This window comes from Rhinopithecus roxellana, chromosome 17, assembly GCF_007565055.1.
Source record: "Rhinopithecus roxellana isolate Shanxi Qingling chromosome 17, ASM756505v1, whole genome shotgun sequence".
NCBI lineage: Eukaryota > Metazoa > Chordata > Mammalia > Primates > Cercopithecidae > Rhinopithecus > Rhinopithecus roxellana.
The window spans coordinates 3,129,944-3,153,437 of record NC_044565.1 but is presented as its reverse complement, the minus strand read 5'-3'; the positions used below and the strand labels follow the sequence as shown (position 1 = coordinate 3,153,437).

The 23,494-nt window shown below is 47.4% G+C and overlaps 1 long non-coding RNA gene across 1 annotated transcript in view; it reads left to right on the top strand.

The window, feature by feature from the left end:
• LOC104680401 overlaps positions 1-1,775 on the top strand; it is a 65,482-nt gene extending 63,707 nt beyond the window's left edge. Inside the window, exon 2 of the long non-coding RNA XR_750454.2 lies at positions 1,464-1,775. This is a non-coding gene — a long non-coding RNA (uncharacterized LOC104680401). The remainder of the gene's footprint in view (positions 1-1,463) is intronic.
• Positions 1,776-23,494: the final 21,719 nt, after the last annotated feature.

The following is a 23,494-nucleotide window of genomic DNA, read 5'->3' as shown; positions in this document are numbered from 1 at the left end:
GAGACCCTGGGAGGAGGAGAGCTCTGCCAGGCCCTGTGGGCTGGGCAACCCGCCTTCGGCCACATTTCCTAACACCACTCAGCAGAACCATGCCAACAAAGGCCAGTGTACAAAAAAAATATGGTGTGCCAAAAAAAAAAAAAAAAAAGTTATGCCCATATATGTTTGGGAAGTGCACAATAATTTAAACAGCTTTCTTATTTCTTAACTTCTCTGGGTCTTTTGTGTACTGCTGTATCTTGTGAATGAGTCTCAAGAGGAAGGATGAAGCTTTTCCAAAATCACATCCCCTCATCTCATTTTACAGAAAAATTTGTGCCTAATATTAACCAAAGGAAATGTGGAGCGGCAGGGCCAGTGGGTTTTCATGGTGAACTGAGGGTTGCATCTTGGACAGGTTGTATGTGGAAGGGACGGCAGGGTTCCCAAGGAAGCTTTGCACGGTCATGGGTAGAGCTATCCCTTCTTCATCCATAGTGAATATGGCTGGAAATAGCCGGTAGTCTTGGATTTGACCTCCCTTCCATGAAAGTGCTGTCTCCGGTTCGCTCCTGGAAAAACTGCTTTCTCCCCAAAGTGTGTCTGAGCAGCAGATTTAAGCATGAAGTTGGTTTTGTGGGGCTACAGTATGGACTTTAGGAAGATGGTGCCATCTGTATTTCTGATTCTGCCGTCCCTCTGTCTGTCTTTGGAAGTATCCTTTCACGTGTTTGGAAGACTGAGAATGATTTTCTGCAAACAATGAGCCAGACCACGCTGGTCTCAAGCAGCAGAGCAGTCATTAACAGAATCCCAGTCTTTCTAGAGCTGCTGTCAGTCCTGTGCTGTCCTCAGGGACTTTGCTTGGTCAGGGGCCCCACTTCTTATCTACCCTTCCCTCTACCTCACCGAGGCTGCTTGGCCCAGGTTTATCATGATTATTCCATGTACCTGGGAGGCCATGTCTCCCGGGGAGGCTCAGGACCTCATTGGGTTGGAATTCCACGGGGATCTCTCATTGGGTCTCTTTGGGCCCTTGGAGAGGGGAGTGGAGGGCACCACCTGGGCAAACACCTGTGCCATCCTGTAAGTCCTTGTGTGACTCTTCATCCAAGTCAATGGGGGCATGTAGGGGAAGAGCCTCAGGGTCCATCAGGAGTCAGACTCTGACCAGGAAGTCAGAACTGAGTCAACTTTTCAATAAACACATAGGCTGGCCCCAAACAAAGCAGCAGGCTTTTGGGAACATCTGCCTTTTCAGTCTCTTCTGAATTCTGTTTGTGTGGACACCCCATGTCCTGCACCACTGTTGCCGCCAGCAATGTTTGTTGCTTGTGAATATTTGAATAGATGCTGATAAATTTGATTCTCTGGCTTATTGTGGCATTCATGATATGTCTTTCCCTTTTCAGTCTCCATGTACTAGAGCAACTGTCAGTGTGGTTGGCAGTGACCTGTGTTTTTCATGCATGTTTTTGTTTCAGAATAACTGGGAGATGAAACAGGAAGCTCTATGACACACTTGATTGAATATGACAGACACCGAAAATCAGGACTCAGCCCCCTCCAGCACCTCTACCTGTTGCCCGCCGATCACAGACGGGATGCAGCTGAAAGATTCCCCGGGGCCTGGTTCTGATCGCCCGCTGTGGACTCTGAGGCCTCTGCATTTGCGGGTGGTCTGCCTGTGATATTTTGGTCATGGTCTGATCTGGTCGGTTTCCCATTTATCTGGCCAGTCTCTGTGTGTCTTAATCCCTTGTCCTTCATTAAAAGCAAAACTAAAGAAAACAGAATTGTTTGCTTATTAGCTATCTTTAAGCACTGATTGAAAGGTGTTTGAGGGAACCCTGGCATTACCACACAGTTCATCTGACATCTTTCAATGTGTGTTGGGCTTGACTCTCTCATAACTCAGCCACGCTTGCCTTGCTGCTTCTTATATCTCTCCAGATTGCTGTAGAGTCAGTGTGGGCAGACTGACATTTGAGAGAAACGTTGAGCTTCATCTGGAAACCTCTTTTCACACCCACCCTGATCGTGGCCTATAAACTGTGACCCCAAGATCTCCATTAACCTTGGGCTTTCCACTAGAGACATCTACCATCTCTGCTGCCTCCCTCCCCTCACACATCAGTTACTGCTTCACTTATTCATCCCATAAGGATTTCTTGGGGGCCTCCTGTGTGCTGGGTTCTGGAGACAAAACAGTGGGTGGGACCAACTCAGCCCCAGTCCCCACCCAGCACCTCTAGCCAAGTCTGAGTGGCCTCTGCTGAAGAAGTGTTGGGCACACTGCACAGTTCATCATGGTAGATGGCTCCATCCCATTTCACTTAGATGCCCGAATTTCCTAAATGCTCTCTTGAACTCTGACACTCTGGGACTGGCACCTGAACAGTCTATACAACGGTGAAATATCGAAGCCTTCCTTCTGTGTAATCCCACTATCTTCCCCAACCTCAAGCAGGACAATTTGACCCCCTCCTGAGGACATAGCCAAAGAGGCCATTAGTGGGAGCCTTCCAGAACTTTCTGGCAATCTTCACTTTTTTTTTTTTTTTTTTTGAGACGGAGTCTCGCTCTGTCGCCCAAGTTGGAGTGCAGTGGCTGGATCTCAGCTCACTGCAAGCTCCGCCTCCCGGGTTCACGCCATTTTCCTGCCTCAGCCTCCCGAGTAGCTGGGACTACAGGCGCCTGCCACCTCGCCGGCTAGTTTTTTGTACTTTTTAGTAGAGACGGGGTTTTGCCGTGTTAGCCAGGATGGTCTCCATCTCCTGACCTTGTGATCCGCCCGCCTCGGCCTCCCAAAGTGCTGAGATTACAGGCTTGAGCCACCACGCCCGGCCAATCTTCACTTTTAAGCTTAGAAACATCCAAGAATAATTTTAAGTGATCACGTTTACTGTTTTGTACTTGTTGGAATTAGTTTACCAATAGGCCATGATGATGATCACAAAAGCCACTACGTGCATGCAGTGTTCATTGCAATGCATATCTAGGTCTCAGCCCAAATGTCCCCTTCTCAGGGAGAATTCCCTGGGCACCATGTCCTGAGGGAACCCTCCTTCCTCCCCACCGTTTCTCTCTATCTTGTGATTTTATTTTATTTTTTTCATAGACTTACCATTATCAGCACTTATTCTGAATGTTCAATTATTATCTGTCTGTCTCTCACTCCACTCCCAAAATTCTGCTCTAGAAAGGCAGATTGTGGTCTGTCTTATTTCCCAGTCTGTCCCCGGCGTTTGAGATCTGAGCCTCATCAACAACTGTGTGCTGACTGGGTTCATCCTCTCATTACTTCTCAGGCATGCTGAGATGCTGAGGAGCCCAGTGCTCTGACCATGTTTGGCGGATAAGGAAACTGATCTGAGTCTGGTGAATGGCCTCACTCGGGTGAGGACCCAGGCTTTCCTCTGGGACATCACCCAGCAGAAAAGGTGATCGTGAACTCTCTACTGTCTGGATAGTCAGGTTCTCATCGGAAACCAAACTTTGCCTTGCTGATAAACTTCCTAAAGTTCACGTTATTTGCCCCCATCCTGGAAGATAAGGACCACTGTGTTGTGGAGGGAATTAGCCTTAGCTGGGTGTCTCTGGATGCTACTTTCCCCAGAAGAACACTAAGAAGAGCAGATGAGATGAATACAAAGATTCCAGCTTGCCCTGAGATTCTGCTGGTTCTACCTGGCTAGGTTCTAGCAGAAGAAAAGGAAGTGTACAAGTGTAACATGTGCAAGGGCAGTGTACAGGGGTAACATGGACATCAGGGACAGTCCTCCTGAGGATGTGGGGAGCCAGGCCCAACTGTGGGTTGGCAGAGTTGCTCACATACACCTAACCCTGGCCCCTCTGGACACACCCTTGCCCAGGTGCAAGGAGCTCCACTGGGAAGAACATCTTCACCCAAGTGATCACTCTTCCTCTGTGTTCTCGAGCAGGATGAAACCACATTCTCTACCCATTTCCCAGTCTCACCCCCAGGATTATTTATGACCTCAAAAAGATGGAAGTCACAGGCGCAGGGAGGACCAGACATAACCCATATGGTGCCTGCAGGATAGTTAGTTCACAAGGATATTAGGAGAAAGAGCAAAAGAGAAGTGACCACATAATTCTAGATGGTTAAGGCAATAGTTCTGACCCTGGCCAAACATTAGAATTACCCAGGGGCTATGAAAAATCCAGACATCCAGGATCTGCTTGGACCAATCACATCAGAATCTGGGGAGTGAGGGGGTGTAGACATCAGTATTTTTTACAACTCTGCAGGTCATTTCAATGCATAGCCAAGACTGAGAAACATTGGTCTCTCAATGTACCATCCACTATGGTAGCTGTTAGCCACAGATATCTTTGGAACATATAAAATGTGGCTTGTACAACCAAGGGACTGAATTTTTAAATTCCTTTTTATTTTACATTTAAATATCCACATGTGACTTGTGGCTGCCGTATTGGACTGTGCAGATACGGAACATGTCTATGAGCACAGGAAGTTCTACTGGCTAGTGTGGTCCAGGGGAACCTGGAGTCCTATGACTGCCAAGTGAAATCCTGCTAAGTCTGAAGGGACTTTAAGGTAATTCTGTCTGTTAACGTCACTAACAAGCCCTCCTGTCTTGGATTTGCTGTATATTTTTCATCTATGTTTCGAGCCAGGGCTTGTGCAGAAGCAAGGGTGACAAACCTTCAAAGCACTGCACTGTAGGACTGAAAAGCATTGAAAATACAGTTATGCACTCAGTGATGTTTCTGCATATACAATAGCTGTCCCATAAGATTATAATGGAGCTGAAAAATTCCTATCACCTAGTAATGTTGCAACTGTCATAATGTTGTAGCACAATGCATTATCTTTTCTATGCGAAGACATGTTTAGATGCACATATTCTTACCATTGTGTTACAGTTGCCTACAGTTTTTAGTGCACTGAAATGCTATACAAGTTTGTAGCCTAGGAGTAATAGGCCATACCATATAGCCTAGGCATGTAGTACGCTGTGCCATCTAGGATTGTGTAAGTACACTCTGTGATATTCGCATTACAATGAAATTGCCTAACGACGCATTTCTCAGACTGTATCCCTCTCATTGGCAATGCATGATTGTATCTGTAAAAATCTAAGGCCCAGACCTAAGTATTTTGGTATTCATTCTACTGGTTTACTCAGTTTGTATCTATGAAGACCCAGTTCTAGAAAGGAGCTTTCTAAATTATTGTTTAGTTCGTGTAATCCAAGAATTTATGAGACTTTTGGAAAAGCAGAGTGCTAGAAGTGCCACCTTTCGGAGGTCACGGATTTAGTCAGGTGGCCCAGCAAACTCGACTCATTGGGGTTAGAGATGGAGAATTAGAACCAAAGCTGAATCACTTTCTGCTTATCACTCATAGACTGCCAGATTTTCTTTTTTTGTTGGAGGGAAAGCACCTTACAACAAATAATAATACTATTTTGAATTTCAGAGCTTTCCCTTTTTCAAAGCACTTTACCATCTCTGACTTATTTTGTCCTCCCAACAAGGCCATAAGATAAGGAGGGGAGGGCTTTTTAGAGCCTGTCTAACACCCTAAGACAGAGCTTAATATTGCTGAAAGCATTGAAAAGTACAGGTTTTGTTTTCTCATCCCTGGCCACACTCAAGTACTTAGTGGCATAACTGGAAACAAATTGACATAGATTTTTAATCCTACAGTGGACTGTGTTTTTAATAGACACTAGAGCTTCACATTTGTTCTCTTTGGTTCCATCCCAGGTTTCTAACCCTTGTGCCTACATTTTTGGGAACCATTTCTTCCTCAGAACTTTGTGTGATCTGCGAATTTGGTAAATATGCCTTCATTTACCATGTCTCCTTCCAAGGTGTTTTTTTTTTTTTTTTGGACGGAGTAGCTCACTGCAACCTCTACCTCCCGGGTTCAAGTGATTCTCCTGCCTCAGCCTCCCGAGTAGCTAGGACTACAGGCACCCGCCACCATGCTCGGCTTATTTTATTTTATTTTTTGTATTATTAGTAGAGACAGGGTTTCACCATGTTAGCCAGGATGGTCTCAATCTCCTGACCTCGTGATCCACCCTCTTCAGCCTCCCAAAGTGCTGGGATTACAGGCGTGAACCACCGTACCCAGCTTCCAAGGTGTTTTTTAAATGGTGAATGGGACAGAACACAGGACAGATCCCCATGGCTCTCCATGAAGAAGGTCCTGTGTCACCCCAAAGGATGTCCCCTGTGTAGAACCAACCACGCCAGGCTGACATTCTCGCTTTTGGGTCCTCAACCTTCTCATGGGTAGAGCTGCAGAGAGTCATTTCAAACCACACTTGACTGTGGGCAGAAAGCACGGAATTGTCTGTCCAACTGGGGACTCAGGAGCAGCCTGGCTGTCTGCAGCAGCTGCAAAGGGAGCAAAGGCAGGCAGGAATTCCATGAGCCAGGAGGTGGCCTTCTTTGGAGACGAGTGTCCTGCCAGTTGCAAGTCCTCCTGGTCACACCATCATCTGGTCCATCTTTTTTATCTTAGATCGGATAGGGTGAGAGGTTTTCAAATGCTTTACTGAAATCAAGACACACTTTCTGGGGCATTCCCCTAATCGACTGTTCTGGTGAAGCTCGTCAAAACAGGAAATGAGGTTAGCATGGAATGACTTTCTCTTAGAGAACTTATGTTGCTTCCTTGAGACCACCACTTTCTTCCCAAAAGCTTGTGAGCCTTGTTTCGTGTCTCTTCTGGGTTTTCTCGGAACTTGGAGGAAATCTGTTCTTCTGTAGTTTTTAGAATCCATTCCCTTGGAAAATGGTGGTGGTATTTGCTTATTCCCAGTCTTCCCGACTCTCTCCTTTTTTCTCCAGTATCTCTAAGATGTTTGCAAGTTTGTCTGAAGTGAGATCTGCACATACTCGAATTACAGCAAGAATGTGATTGAGCCACACGCTCTGTGCCCATGACCAGGCTGACAGGGCCACATGTGGCCTCCCTGGCATGGGCTTTAGGCAGCTCCTTCCCCTGAGAAGCTGTTGGATCCACATGTTCTCACTTTATCAAAAATGGCAGGAAGAGAAAACTAATCTGGTGGAGATGAAACTTGGTGGGAACACTCCGCTTTCCTCCCCTGCTCCGTGTGTGAGCACTTGGCTCAGAAATGCACTGTGGCTGAGACAGCCCTATCTGGCTTCACCTAAGCCAACCCCCGTGTTGAGTTATTTAACTCAGTTATCAAAGCAGTGAGGGTTTCAGATCTAGACAAGCTGCATCATGCTTATTTTTGCTGAGGTTTTCTGACAAATGGCTCTACTTGAAATTTCCAGATTTAAATGTCTGTTTTATTAAAACTAAAGTACTTTTGAGTCATATTTGCTTTTATGCAGTAAAAGAGAGTCCATGAGAAGGAATAGCTGGCTTTGCCTCACAAGTGTTTAGGGAAGACTGCTGTCTCCAATGCGAGACCTGGATTACCTTTTGGAGATTCACCTACTTCTCTTGATGCTCTTGTTGCTGGAATCATGGTCTGTTACATGCTTTACATGACTTAGCAGGATCTTGAAAGCTGTCCTGAGTGCTCCTGCTGGAATGGGGTAGATTCCAGTTCCCTCTCCCTTAGTCCCGCATGAACCTCAGCCTCACTCTACTCAGGTCTAGGGTACTTAGTGTGTTCAGTGATGATTGTCTACATAGATGGACTTAAAAATGTGCACCTTTATAATCATCCCAGCTACCACCTAAGGTTCTAGCTTGCTCTGGAGACATTTTTGATGGTTTACAATGTTATTTTCCAGTGTGCATAGGCAGGCCCCAGAGGCAAGGTGATCATCCCTTTGTTTCAGTTAAGAAAACTGAGTTTTAGTGAGGACAGTCAATTTTTCCCATATCACAAAAATGGTCATGCAATGCTGCATCCCATATTTAAGTCCAGAGTGGTGAACCTCTCCCTATCCCTCTATTATGCTGCCATTTTATTTTTTGTAGATGTGTAAAATCAAATGTCATTCTTCCCTAAAAAGGACTGTGAACGGTAAGCAACAGTTGGGAAGGGTGACACCAGACAATGGCTGAAAACAGGGCGACTGGGAGTTGACTGATGGGTGCTGAGTGCTTGGCACCCCTTCCTGCTGCAGACCCCACTGGAGTCTCCTCAGCAGGGGGCACCGGTGGCCCCCATTGGCCCTGCCTCCTGCCAGGGCTGTGTGAGGATCCACACGGGCTGGGATGAGGGTGGACGTTGTTCTGCAAAAACTGCCCACTACTCAAAAGTGATGTTGTAGCCAGGCATGGTGGCTCACACCTGTAATCCCAGAACTTTGGGAGGCTGAGGTGGGTGGATCAAGAGGTCAGGAGTTCAAGACCAGCCTGGCCAATATGGTGAAACCCCGTCTCTACTGAAGATACAAAAAATTAGCCGGGCGTGGTGGCACGCACCTGTAATCCCAACTACTTGGGAGGCTAAGGCAGGAGAATCACTTGAACCCAGGAGGTGGAGATTGCAGTGAACTGAGATTGTGCCATTGCACTCCAGCTTGGGTGACAAGGTGAGACTCCATCTCGAAAAAATTAAAAAATTAAAAAATTAAATAAAAAAAATTGATGTTGCTGGGTCAAAAAAGAAGAGGCCCCACCCAGACCCCTTAGCACTGGAATCTGCATTTCAGCAAGATCCCAGGGGGCTGTCACAGTTGCTAGCTCTGCTCTTTATGTTCGCCTCAGTTAGGTGCTGCGTACCTGTTAGAGGAGTGCAGTCGGTCTTTATTCTTCAGAGGAGCTGATCAGAGGGTGGAGACATCAGACAGGGACTCCTGGACCCCAGACAGGCCTCCCCGACTCAGCTAATGGGGATGGAGCAGAGGATGGAATGTTTGAGAACCACCAACATGCAGCAAGGAAATTAGTGAGAAATGAGTTCCATTTGCCAGAAGGGACTTTGAGAAGGGAATGCACAAATACCATAAAAAACTATGACTCTTCTACCTCCAGCCCTTGCCACCAACTCCTATCCCATTTTTTTTATATCCGAGAGGGTTGATAGGCAGCAGACACACTGACTCTGTAAGCATTGTCCCTGGTCCCTGCAGGCGAGGTGACCATGTACCCGAGTTCGCTCAGGGTGGTCCTGTCCATGCCTATTAGAAATGAGTTCATAATTCCTTTCAGCTCTGCCTTTCGCTCTCAGGCATGCCCTCGCTTGAGAATGCCTATCTGGTGTGGATACCCTCACTTTAGATTACCTTATATCTGCTATTATATTTTCCGAAGAAGTTGCTTTACGAACACTGACTCCTCAACACACGGTCATCTCTAAAAGGAAGGGTGTTTGGCAGTTCCTTGACAGTTCTGGAAAGGCTGCCTTAGTGGAAGCAGAGCCAGCCATGGGGGGGTGAGAACGAAAGTGTGCACTCAAGCATGTGTGTGTTTGGGGTGTGTGGGTATGGCTGTGTGACAAGGTCATATGGGTTCTGTGTACCTTAATGTGTGACACAGGTGTGGGTGCAGAAGAGGACACGGGTTGTCTGGTGCGTGGGTGCCTATATGCACATGGGGTGGTTGTGTGTGTGTGTGAGTGCACATCTATGGTGTGTGTGTATAGCTGTGCATACATGCCTATGTGTTTAGAATGTTTGGTGTGGTACGGTGTGTGGGAATGCATGGGTGAATATAAGTGTGGGTGTCTTGGTGGATGTGTGCACCGATGTAGTATGTGATGTGGCTGGATGTGGGTATGACATGTGTGCAGTATGAGCGTAGGTTTCTGTAGCTTGTGTGTGCATGCAGTATGTATGTTTTGGTACATGTGCATTGTGTGTGGCTGGGTGTGGGTGTCTATGTTGCATGTGGAGTGAGGTGTTTGTGATGTGTGTGGGTGTGTGCGGTGGGTATATGCTGGTACCTGTGTGCTTATGTGTTGGTGTGTGGAGTGGCTGTAGGTGACACGTGATGCTATGTGTGCCTCCTAAGCTTGTGTGTGGTTGTCCCCAGACCTACTGCAGACTCAAGCATGGCTCCATGTGGCACCACCACAGGAGAAGCCTCTGTGCCCTGGGAGCTGGTGGGGAGAAGGGTCTCACTCTTGCCTGTCCCTGGGCATCCACCATGGCTGCACTGGGAAGCCACTGGGTGCAATGGTGTTGCTGTGTGGGTTGGGGCCTCAGGCCCACAGGCAGCAAGCATAGACCAGATCCACCCAGCACCCTGACTGTTGAGGACAGGCCCTGGCTGTGTCTCTGCAGCCCAGCTAGCTCCTGCTGCATAGTCAGGCCTCTGGAGAGATGTTCCCAGGGAGGAATCACTGAATGGATTTCCTTCCTCCTGCCCTGTTTGGATAGGGACCCTTGTGGATGCTTCTGGCTCCAACTTTTGTGTGCAGTGGCTACGACGGAGAAGAGATGAGCTCCCTCTCCAGCCTTCTGGGCTGCTGGCATCCCCTATATGTTTCTTCCTGGGGACACTCTCAATGAGGCCAATTCCGGGCTGCTGGGGGCTTTTCCCTCTGTCACTGAGGGGCCTCCACAGGGATCTGCCTGGCTGCAAGATGCTGATGGGTGGAGGGGTGGCCCACCTGACCTCCAGGAGCAGGAGCTCCCAGCCCTGTCCCTCAACTGTTGCCCCTCTGGAAGAACATTGCTCTTGTTAGCTAACAACCACCTGACTTTCCTTGATCTGTCTCTCCCTGAGGCAAGAACGAGCTAGGTCTGAAGACTGAAGATCAGTGCTGGGGCCCCTCTTGGAAGGCTGAGGAAGTGGAGAAGTGCCCAGGTCTGGTCTGCTTAGCCTTCCACTAGTTGTTGGAGCTCTTTGAGCCTTGGTTTCCAAACCCATAAACTGGGAGAATGACACCTACCCCAGCAGCACGGGGGGACCTTTGCAATAAGGTGCAAACCCACTCAGCATGATGCTTGGCACAAAGCACAAAGCCAATAAATGCTGGCTATTATTACTATTATTTTAATTCAAAGGTTCAAATATTGAGAATGAAATAAATATATCAGGAAGTAGTAGCATTGTGCCATCAGAAAAATACTCTGATGGGGTCCTAGCGATCTTAGTCATGAAAATAAAATATCAGAAGAAAGACAAGATGATCTAGAAAGAAGGGATGCCAGCAGTCTTAGAAAAAACAAAAAACAAAAACAAACAACAAAAACAAAACTGGTGGTGGACAGTGAGACACCAGGAGCAAATACAGGACCAGCCAACCAGACACTGCTTCCTCTCCCTTTGACAGGCAGGACAGGGGCCCACTCCCAAATCTGCAGGGTCAGACACGATAGATGAACAGTGATTTGCCTGAGTGTAAATACTGTGATGTCTTTCTTTTCTTGAACTTTTAGCCTTGCTGGTAAACAGGGTGCATCCAGAATTGTTTTTCTGAGAACTGACTTTTGAGGAAATAGGGGGAAAAGGGGTTTTTATTAGCTAATTTTTAGTCTTGTGCATGACTCAAAACCTTCTTATTCTGTTTCTTAACTTTGCTTCAGGAGACCCTTGGCCAAAAAATAGCTTTGTTTTTAATTGATGAAAGAAAAATCATTACAATGTGTAAGTATGCCAATTCAAACACGGCAAAACTTTCAAAGACAAAGTGGGGGTAGGGAAATCATTCTGAAGAAGATTTCTGAGACAAGAAAAAGAACCAATCCAAATCCCCATTTGTGTTTTCTAATGAGAAACTCCTCACACGCCATTTCCCTGCTGACCCTGGTCTCACCTTGACCACCTCGCCCCATTTTCATCTGTTATAACTTCTGAGATATTGTAATGGAAGTAAAGAGTAAGCTTGAGATACTCTCTCAGCATTCAAGGTACTGCCTTCCTTTCTCCAAGCAGGAGGCTGACATAGCCACCTTTATTTACAAATGCCGTAAATCGACTGTGCAGGATCCTTTCGTGAGAAAGGAGAATAATGGCAGGGAACCATCCCAGCAAAACGAAGACCTGGGCTCCACCGCCAGCTTTTCCCTCGAAGGTCATATTTCACCTTTGCCCTGTAATTTCCTGAATTGTTCAGTGAAGATGTGACTTCTTGGCTTCCAAGCTTCATGGAGGTGTTGTCCAAACACAAGGTCCATAAAGTGCTTTGGAAGGTTTGGAGGAATAAAGAAACTCTCTTGATCCAAAGTTGTGATGGAGTCTCATCAACATTGTAGCTGATGATGGCGAGTGCTGGAGGGTTCATCAGACCTGAGAGTAACCCCAGCCTTCTAACCACTCTCTCCCCTCACTATTCATTTGTATCTGTTCAGCTGAATGCTGGCAGACCGTCTTTCAAATAATGCTCCTGTTGGAAAGTAAGCTGAGGACATTGAGAATAAATATCTCCAGTCTTCTAAGCTGTATGGCAGTGTTGATGGGACCTCGAAGAAAGTTTCTCCCTGCCATCTTAGAAGAAGGAGGAAGAGGAGAAGGAAGCAGGAAAGATGGAACAAATTGCTGTACCTTTTTAAAAGATGGGATTGAAATAAATCACAAAGAGTGTTAAAACAGGCAGCTCGTGGGAAGCCAATCGCTGACACTCTCAGGCCCCATCCTTTCCTCCTCCTCTTCCTTTCAGAATAAATTAAAGAATGGGCCCAAATCCAAGTTGTGTGTATGGTATCTTTATCTGATTGACCTCCTACTCCTAATAATATCTTATCTTCGCTTGTAAATCATTAGCACCCTTTTCCGTTCTCCCGGCATGTCACTTCTTTAAATGTTATGAACACTCACAGGAGTCCACTCTGCAGACAGACAAAGCTACTGCGAGGGTCCTCTGTCATTCATTTGGCGATTTGGTCCTGAAGGCCTCAGCTGGCTTCACCAGCAAAGTGTTTCACACATTCCCATAGCCCTGCAGCAGCCACTTCCCCAAAGGAAACAATCTGAGAGATCAGGTAAACACTGAAGAATGGAAATTTCATTCATTTTCCTACCTGCATCCTCTCTGGTTGACAGAGAATATCAGTCAATGCAAGATTTGTTGAGAGTGGTACATTTGAGGATTTATTTGTAGGCTGTGTTAATATACTTTTGAGAAATTCAGTTGTATCTAATTAATGCTTTTTTTTTCTCTTTGATTCATTCCAAACTATTTAAATTGGAAAACTCTGTGCTATTTCAAGATGCACTTTAAAACTCATGTTGCTGTGATGGTGCTTGTTGTCACTGCTTTTTGTTGGTTGGTTCTTGTTTCTACAGGGCCCCTCCTCTTTGGGCTCATGTGGGTACAGAGGAGACTCACAGTTCCCTAGCCAGATGATCCACAGAAGTTTTTCAAAGACTGCATGGGTAGTGTTACTGAACATAGTTCATATATATGGGTGCATGTGTGTGTATTTCTAACCTTGCAAGCTCCTTGCAAAACTACATAAATACTTGTATGTAACTTGTGCTGTACGTAGGAACATGCCTTATAAGCAAGGTTGATTTTAAAGTATTCCTTCCATGGGTAAATAAGTCTTCCCTGATGATAAATCATCACAGTTACTTTCACCTCCGAAATCCCTTGAGCTCTCCTCTCCCACTCAGCCCCTGTAGAAAAGGGCTCCCTTTATTTACTGCCCTACTTGTTGCAAGTTCGGGGCTATTTCTTTAAGTCTAACTTAATATTTCTTGTATTTAGTTCAAACTGAAAAATTCTCATGTTTACCGCCGGGTGGGGCAGGGGGAAGCAGTGTCTACTTTAAATCTGTTGCAGCACACGAACTTAAATGACAAAACAAACACAGAAGACTGGAAAGTCAGGGACCCTCTTAAAGAAAAGCTTACAAAATTATAGTGTCCACGTGAGGCACGACTTTCATATCCTTTATCTAAGTGTCACATGATAGGGCGGCAAAGTCGATCCCCCCAGAGCCTGGATGATAGAAATATTTGTGGTTTGATATGCGTCAGTGCTTATGACTTTGGCATAAAATGCAATCTCCTTTGTTTCTTCCCCACATTCAAGAAGTGCATCTTTCCATAATATTGAGAATAGAACCTAACATTTATTGAAAATCTATGAGCATATTTTATCAAAAAAAAAAAAAAAAAAAACACTTCCACATAGTAATGGCTCAGTGAGGCAGATAATAGCTTCATCCCATCTCACGATGGTGAAATGAAGATCAGAGGGAACCAGCAACTTACCCAAAATGACCCCCTTAGGAGGTGGCAGAGCCCATACTCAAAGTCGGTTTGTTTAACCAAACTGCTTACAATGTCAACTTAGTTTGCGAAACAGCCCTATGTGGTTGGTGGTATTATCTGCAATTCATCATCAACACACCAGGCCCATGGCAAAGCTAAAAGCAGAGCTGACAGCCAGAGTGACCAGAACTGGGTCTCATCCCTGCTACACCTGTGCCAGAGAGAGAAGATGAGCACTCCGAAGTGTTTTCACGCACCTGGGGGCCTTCCTGTCCAAGTGCAGTATAAATGGTCTTTGTGCCACATCTTAAAGGAATCCTCTTACAGAAAGGGTTTCCCCTCTGAGTGGTAAGACCCAAGACCGGGCTGAGGCCTCTTCCTTTGCTATGTGAGACCTGAAGGCAAATTCTGCCTGGACTCACAGAGATCAATGTGGCCTCCGTCTGTCTGTGTGTCATGACAGAAAGGAGGTGGGAAAACTTGGAAAATGGGAACCCTCACTTTCCTGAAATTCCCAGCAGTCAGTTCCAAGAATTGTAACCTTGAAGCACAGGAAAGCAAGACCCTCAGCCAGGAACATGGAAACTTTTGCTGGGAATTCTCTGAGGTCCTAACGAGGTGACACAGTGGTCAGATGTTCCAGGTTCAACATCAAGGCCGGTGGGGGCGGCACTGCACCGGTCACGTCAGGAAAAGCAGTGTAGTCAGAGAGTGTGGCAACCACCATACGCCTGGTAGACAGCTCATTCCATCTGCCTTGCACATTTTCCTACTTCCGCTGAGCTCAGAATGGGGAAGATCGAGCACGGTCTGCTCTCATCACCCTGAAGACTTTTAAAAAGGCTCTGCATACTCACACAGAAATCGGGAACCTGATCACTGTGGCCTGACAATGTGTTTTGAAAAGGCGGGGGTGGTGGGGGCAGTAGTCTTTCCCTGAAAGTTCCCATCCATTGTTGAGTAAACATCATAAATCTATCGCAGAGAGACAGGCTGCCTGTACTCAAATTACTGCCTGCTACAATTTTAGCTTCAAGTTTTAATGCCCTAAACATGAATAACGTCGTATCCCAACACAGGTCTGATTAATGAGGCAACTTTGCCAACTTCAGGGTCGGAGACTGTGTCCCCACCCCCTTCCTTTTCTTTCCCCCTGTGGCTTAGTAACCATTTCAGCAAATTTCCCCATTAAATATACAAGGCGACTGAGTGCAATAAAAACTAAAGGATATGGCAGATAAACACCAGCGTCTCTCTGGGCAGACCTCACTGGCCAACAGAGCAGACCAGCTCAGGTTTGCTGGGAGGAATCCAGAATGTTCCATCATGAATTCCAGCACAAAAGTCATGCACGCATTGCCATTTGCCGTGGGTCATTTTCAGTCTGTGGGTTACACTTACAGGACCGTCTGCTTTCCGAGCTAGTCATGCGGTTTATACGTGGAACGTCACTCATGCCCTATTCGCACTTAAGGTGAGCAATGGCTGGCTGAAGGTCATGCTCAGGAGATGACCCAAATTAGAATGTAATGTCCAACCTTAAAAGGAAAGAAGGAAGTTTTATCTTGCCCAGATGTTGTCTGTTCCCCAAATAAGATTGTGCGTCGCTTGAATAATTCCCGAATGGGAGCCCATTTGTTAAGCACTTAATGCACACTGGGCACTGAACAAGAAATGCAGAGGAGTCCCCAGGACTTGCTGAGTCTTCTAGAGACAGCAGAGATGCTTTGCTCACAGGAGCTCATTTTCTGTCCACAACAACCCTGTGCCATCAGTTACATTATCTCCAGGTTTCTCACACGACCAAAGCTGAGGCTTAAAGGGTGGCACAACTTCCCCTGCTCTGGCTCCAAATTCAATATTCTTAAGCCATAAAGCATCTCTCTTTCCTCCCCACCCTGTTCCTATTCTCAGTCTCTTCATGAACACACACACACACCCCCACACACCCCCTTGTCTACACTTGAACCGTAGTCTGGGCCTTTTACATCAACAACGCAACTACAGCAGAACCTGGCTTGGTCCAAATTGCAGAGATTTTAAATCTAAATTTCCCATGCTATTGAGACTTTACAGAACCAATCCTTCAGGTGAGTTTTGATTTTCTGTTTAAGCCAGGGTTCAGCAAACATTTTTTCTAAAGGCCAGATAGTAAATATTTTAGGCTTTGCTGGGCTGCATAGTCTCTATCACAACGGCTCAGCTCTGCCTTTGCAGCATGAAGCAGCCACAGGTAATACATAGAGGAATGGCAGAAGCTGTGCTTTAATACAACTTTATTTTTAAAAACAGGCAGAGGGCCAGATTTGGCCTCTGGGCCATAGTTTGAAACCCCATAGTTTGAGATGTAAGTCACTAAAATTGTTATCAGTAATCTAGGGTTTTAGACATTGGATCTGTCTAATCTATCTGAAGTAAGATTGGGGGCCAGGACCATTGTAGCGAGGCTGTGGAAGTTCACAGCTGCTTAAGAAGCACTGTGATCAGCATTGCTCCTTACCCCAGATGGGCCAGGCCAGCAGTCACAATGTGTGCTCCATGGGGAGAGAGCAATAGGAATTTCGCTAGAAAAGAGTTCTCTGGACTAGTAAGTTTAGAAAACCTTGGGCTATTATTATCATTATTATTATAATATTCCATGATTGCAGGACTTCTCAGGGCTTTCAATATGCTGATGAACATGAATCTTCCTAGATATTCTGGATCTTTAGGAAGGAAAGGTTTGTGTGCAGAGCACGTCTGCACAATATTCTTTAGGAAGACTGATCTGGCTCCTGTCCTAAAGATTCTCATGCTATGTTTTTTTCTACCTCTTTTCTGAACTGTCCCACTTGAGGGTACTGGCCTGAACTGCTGCCAACCATACAATATCCACCCTCAGAGCCACACTGCAGTCCCACTGGGGACTTTGGTGGCCCTGCCTCCCTGCAACCCCAGGTACTCAATTTGGAGGGTTGGAGTACAGATTGCTGTGTCGCTTTCCGTCATTTTTATCACCAGCTGCTGACCATGCTTGCTTAAAGGTCTGGTATTTATGGACTCCTAGAATCTCCCAGAACCTCACAAATACCCCTGGGCTCCTGGTTTGAAGGACTAGATGGGAAGCCCCACTCCCTGGGAGAACACAGGCCCAGAGCTTCCTGGAACTGAGGCAGGAGCAGCTTGGTCAGGGAGTGTGAGGACTCTGACAGAAGCACGGGTGCGGGACATTCATGCCAGGAAGGCCCTCATCACCTGAGACCTTGGTGAGGAGGCGGGACTTGGAGAAAAGGAGTCCCTGCTATAGTGGTAAAACCAACCAGGGTAGGTGGTTTTGTATAAGACTCTTAACTCTATGGAGATTTCTGTTCATTACCTGCAAAATAGAAATGTCTATCCCAGCAGCCTAGGCTTAGACTGTGGAGGGCTAGCTGAGGGCTGTGTGAGAAAGTTTTACAAACATGGCTGGGCCCAGAAGGCTGAGCTATTGTCTGGAGGAAAACTCTCAGGGCAATTCAGACCTTTCTGGGCCCTTCTGAGGAGAGAGGCATTGAGGGAAAGTTTGAGATTTGACTTCAGGGACACTGTTCTCTAAGCATATGCCTCAGTCACCAGCACTGAACCCACTCTCAAAAGCTAAGTAGTAGCAATGAAATGCTTAAAAAGTTCTACCCAGACTGCAAAGACCCACAGCAAATAGAGCACAGTGGCTGGCCTGGGGAGGGCCCCTGGGTCCAGGCAGCAGCCAAGGAGTTCTTGAGCCTTATTTATCACCTTGTAATATTTTACAAGGAGGGCTATGCATTATTTCTCTAATTGAAAGTTACTTTTAAAAACAGACAAAGAGAATCAGGAAAAATGATGTGAGGACTTTAGGCCCAGATCTGTTTCCGTTTCAACAAGATGTGTGAGGATGACGAAAATGTCGTTTGGTTGAGCCGTGGTCATCACCCAGCATTGTTCTTTCACGTGTGTGTGTGTGTGTGTGTGTGTGTGTGTGTGTGTTTCCCTCGGAGTTTCCTAGTAGTCATTACTAAGAAAACTCCTAAACTGACTCAAAACAACAATGACAAAAACAAAAGCAAACAAAAAGACCCAATCACCACAGGTGCCATTCAGGCCCTCTTGTCTGACGGCGTGCTTGTGTTTCTGGATGTACCCGCTTCCTTTTCTCTCTTACTCACCAGGTATCACTGGGAATCCCTCCTTCTTGTTCCGGGACCCTAAAGGAGACACCTGGGTAAGACTCATATGGGTCTTGGGGCAACCCATTTCCAGGAGAGCGTGACCCGCACCCCCAAGCCCCAGGAGGAAGGACCCTTCCCTGCTGAGGCCTGCTCTCCATCCAGGCCAGGGGCCTGGGCCTGAAGCTGGGTTTTGGCCTTTTGGGGGTGCCTCTCTTGTCCAGGAAACACAAGGTCTTTAAGCTGAGCCTGTCTGTGGGGAGAGCAACCCATTTCTTAGAGGGACTCAGTCCATAGGGATAACACTAGTCCATCAGGGGACCCTTGTATTTTCATCCTGGAGAGCACAGTCCCCTGTTTCCTTCTGGGACATAAACAGGTGCTTCTAATGCTTCATCCACACAACCTCACTTCCCCAGCCTTGATTTGCAAATGGGCCCACAGAGAGGTCCCAGGCCACTACTTGACCCAGGCAGTGAAGGTGAGCGTGGGTCTCCTCACTGCTGTGAGCTGGGCAGAAGAGCAAGCGAAACAGCTAAGAACCAGACAGGCCAGAGTTCAGGCCTGGACTTGCTATGTGACCCAAGGCAACTCACCCAACCTCTCTGAGCCTCAGTTTCCCCATTTAAAGTGGAAACAAGACCAGCCCCTGCCTCACGGAATTGTCATGAGGAGGAGTGAAGTGGTGCCCGTGCAGAGCTGCTGCCCAGGGAAGGGGTTTCGGTGCCAGGCCTGACAGCTCGTCAGGGAAGCCCGCTGCCGGCCATCCCGGGGAGACAGTGCCAGATCAGAGGGAAGCTCAGCAAGCCACTTAAAAGGGACCTTGACTCATTTTGTGGTAACCGAATGTGCAGCTCAGGAAGTGCTTCGCAAAAACGAACTGGGCTCCAGCCGCCCCCTCGTCCCCCTGCCCTCTGCTCAGGATTCACTGTGCCAAGTCCCACCTGACACCACCCGATGCATGCCAGCAGCGTGCATGGCAGGCCCCATGTGTCCTCGAGCCCACCGAAGACTGGTGGGTGTCAGCTCTCGGAAAGACAGCCTGACCTTCTGGACTCAAATTCCACCCCTTCCTTTAGTCCAGGTGCTCAACCTCCCTGGGCCTGTTTCCTCCTCTGTAACTGGCACTACCGCATACTAGGGCTGGTGCAAAGCCCTTGGCAGTCAGGTATCATTTAATCCTCACAAGCAGTTCTAAGGGCAAGTACGAAACCTTGCCATTTGAGGATGGGGAAGCTGAGGGCACCTTGAGTTATGCCAGGGCACACGGAGGATGTCTTAGAGCTGGAATTTGAACCTGGGGAATGGCACTCCTGGGCCTTCCCTCCTAACCCCTAATATCTAGAACCTGGATCGTAGACCCAGCTAGTAGGTCTTGGTGGTTCCTCACATGGATGCCAATTTTCATTAACCACGCACGCTGCTGCTTGGTGGGCAGGTGAGGAAGTGGCCTGATTATGAAGGAAGCCCAGGACAGGACCCTTTTTGCCTCCCCATGGGATGTCCTGGCTGCCCTGGGGGAATACGTGTGGTATTCTCCACACCCACCTGGACCTCTAGCTCCCCAGAGCCTCTGACTGCATGTTCTGAGGGCAGTGGCATCAGGAACCCCTGGGCGCAGTGTGCAGAGACTGGCCGAGGAAAGCTGTAGGGGTTACCTATTAAGGAGGCAAGTCCAGGCAGGGACTAGGGACAGAAGAGGGTGGAGGGAGACCAGAGGGAGGAAGAGGCTGCCCTGGTCATTAGCCCAGATCCCTCCCACCCACTTCTTCCCATCTCCCTGTACTTGCCCCATGGGGGTTCCCAAAGAGAGGGAAGTAGAGGGGGAGAGGAGTATGTAGACACAGGAGAGCGAGTGAACACCCCACCCACAACAGTGTCCTGAAAAAGGCCCCTCTTCTGTCCCCTGCTTCACAGGCCTTGGGAACAGGGAACTCTGCAGACTGAGTGGCATCCCTGCTGGGAAATGAGGGCCTGTCTTAGTTCCTCATTTAAGGCACCCACCCTCATTCCCAAGGCAGTTAAAAGCCCCAAGTTGCCCAACTTGGCCAGGAGAAGCCTGTCCCATCAGTCTCACACACCCAGAACTTGTCTGTCTGGCCGGCCTCTGAGACTGGGCAGGGACCAGCTCTGTGTCCCCGAGCCCACATGTAGAGGAGGAAGCTGTGAAGTTGATAACCCAAGAACCTCTGTTTACCACTAGTCATTGTCAAACTCTGATGTCTTTTGGGACTAAATTTGAAGGACAGTTTTTACTGTTGTAACCAAAAAAGCAAACGGAAGCAAACAATTAACAGGCCCCCTTCTTTTCGGGACTTTTTTTCTTTGTCAGTAGAAAGCCATTTCAGTAAACAGGAGCTGTTACGAAATGTATCTCACCCCACAGTACGCCTGTAAAGCATCTCCCTTCCCCCGCTGCATAACCCATTGTACAAGAAATATTGTGATAGATACCTTTGGATTGAAGCTGGAACAAAATGAGCCATTAGGAAGCATTCCATTTTCACCTGGATTTGTTTCTGCATCTTTTGGAGGATTTCTGCAAACCCACAGCATAGTATGGCATTTCCCATACTCTGTGATAAGAACCTCCAGGATAACATTGGTAACTCTGGGACCATCTGAGCCTTGAGCAGCTTCTACTCTGATCTGGATGTCTCTGATGTGTGCCTGTTCAAGCAATCGATGAGCCAGTCGTGGGCCTCAGACTCATGGGAACTGGGGAAGTACCCAGGTCAACCCTGCTTGCTTTTACGGCTTTCCTGTAAAAGCTTCTCCACTCTTTGCCTGGGCAAGCCTGTGCCTAGATCTCCAGTACATACTCCAGCTGCCAGAGGGGATGGGGGTCTCCCTCTTGCATCTGGAACCTATTCAGCCAGCCTGAGATTGAGAAGGGGCTACCTGCTGGAGCTGAGGGTGGGTGAACCCTCCCACCTGGGGCTAGCGAAAGATTGCATCTTGTCCCAAGGCTCTGCTGGACCACGGAGGATTCCCACTATTGTCTTTTTGGGATTTGAGGGAGATGTTCCAGACTGGGAGACCGGGAGAATGTTTCTCAGAAGGAGGTAGAGACTGGGGTTCCCGGGATGTGACTCCCCACACACCACCAGGCTGACAGTTCCTCTCTCTGTCTTCCTGCTTTTCTCATGCAAACAGCACCCCTTTCCCATTGCTGTTCTAACACCCTTGGTAGCTTAAAACAAAACACAAATGTATTCTCTCGCAGTTCCGGAGGCCGGAAGCCTGAAATCTGTTTCAACGGGCTAAAGTCAAGGTGTCGGCAGGGCTCTGGGGAGATCAGCTTCCTTGGCTGTTCCAGCTTTTGGAGGTGGCCAATGTTCCTTGGCTTGTGGATCCTTCCTCCACTTAAAGTCCATCACTCCAGTGTCTGCCGCATCGTCACATGGCTATTCCTTCTTTAAACTTCTTGCCTCCTTCATATAAGGACTCCAGTGGTTACATTAAGGGCCCACTCAGATAATCCAGGACCACTCCCCATCTCAAGATCTTCAACTTAATCACATCTGCAAAGTCCCTTTTGCCATGTAAGGTGATATTCTCAGGTTCCAGGGATTTGTGGATGTCTTTGGGGGCCATTATTCAGACTCAGATAGTTACAGTCAAGACCTACGAGACAGCCTTCTGTATCCCTGAGTGGTATTTGAAGCAGCCTAGCAACAAAAAAAGCCACAAAACCTTGTCAGAAGAGCTGTTTTGGGGGCCACCCCACATTGACCCTTACCGCTGCAGCCCCTGGTTTCCTCTGGCCCCTGCGCTTGTGTGATACCTTGAGAAGGGGTGGATCTGCTTGCCAGTCTGCATGGGAGCAAGAGGATGGGTGCTTCCTCTCCTTTCTTGGTACATGCCAGCACAGTCTGTGGCTGGGATGCTGCTCTCTGAGACTTGGCAGCTTACTTGTTCACCTCAGCAATGAACCCCGACCACATTTTGCCATTCCTATTCTCAGCCCCCTAGGCAATCTCATTCCCAAACTCGATGACCCAGTCTTCCGCATGGCTCAGAGAACTACCGGAACTGTTAGCACAGAGGCCCTCTGCTGGAGTTCACAGATGCAGATTCTGTTGCTTGCACTCCAAATCTGTGATGCAGGATTGCCTGCTATGTGGAATTAATTCAGGACTTGAGGAATCCTTGTAGTGCCACCTTACAAATGGGGTAGTATCTTGAAAACCCAGTCCTGACATCGAGACCTTGCCATCTGTCAAGCAGAAGTGTGCACCTGGGGTGTATTGGGGGAGGGGCAGTGTTGGAGCTGATTTCACCGATTTCTGCCCCTCACTCTCTATTGTGCAACAACAGGCTCTTCTATTCCTTAAGACAGCAGCATTGTTGCCAGGTCCTTCTATTTGCTCATAAAACTCCCATTTACACAGCAGTTTGCAGGACACATCAGATACAAAAATGGTTGTGAGGTTTAGTAGAGGGAGACCACAGCCATAATGAATCCTGGCAGGGTTTTTATTTTGGTTGCATCTCAGAAGCACTTTGCCAAGCAATGTATATGTGTTGAATGAATGAATGAATAAATGAATGAATGAATGCAGTGGATTGACATGGCTGTATAGAACTGCAGTCACCCTTCACAGAGAAGTCTCTGCAATGCACCTGAAAAGCAATGACCATCTACATGTTCTTCCTTTTCTCGTTACATGTTTTACCCCACAGACCAGAAACTAAACAAAAAGCTCATGTTCCCGAATTCATCTTTTACTTGAGGGTAAAAGCTTGGGGTAGTGAAGTGAATGTTGGTGCCATATCACGTTCAAGCATTTTGGAATTATATAGCTCTAATGTAGACAAGAGCAACAACAAAGAAAAGAGACTCCATCATCAGAATTGATAGGTTAGTAAATTTACAGATAACTCAAAGATATTAAAACAAAAAAACAAAAAACTTTCTAAACTCTCAGTCTTCTTGGGAAGCCGTCTGCTGTCGTTGGGCTAGAGATACCAAGAAGAGCCAAGGCAGCAGATTGTGGTTGAAATTTAACACGATGTGGGGGTGGGTAGGCTGGCGGCACACGGGCTGCCATCAGAGATAACACACAGCTTGGAGAACCGGGGTGTAGATCAGTGCATCAGAACCCTTTCCAACGGTCGGGAGAGGAGGCAGCTGCCCTGGGGGCAGGGAGGACCTCTGACCCACAAGTCCTGACCTACTGGCAGCAGGACCATTACTGGTTTGCTTGTGTGGGTCTGAGACATTTCCGGAGATGTGGGACTTTTAGTG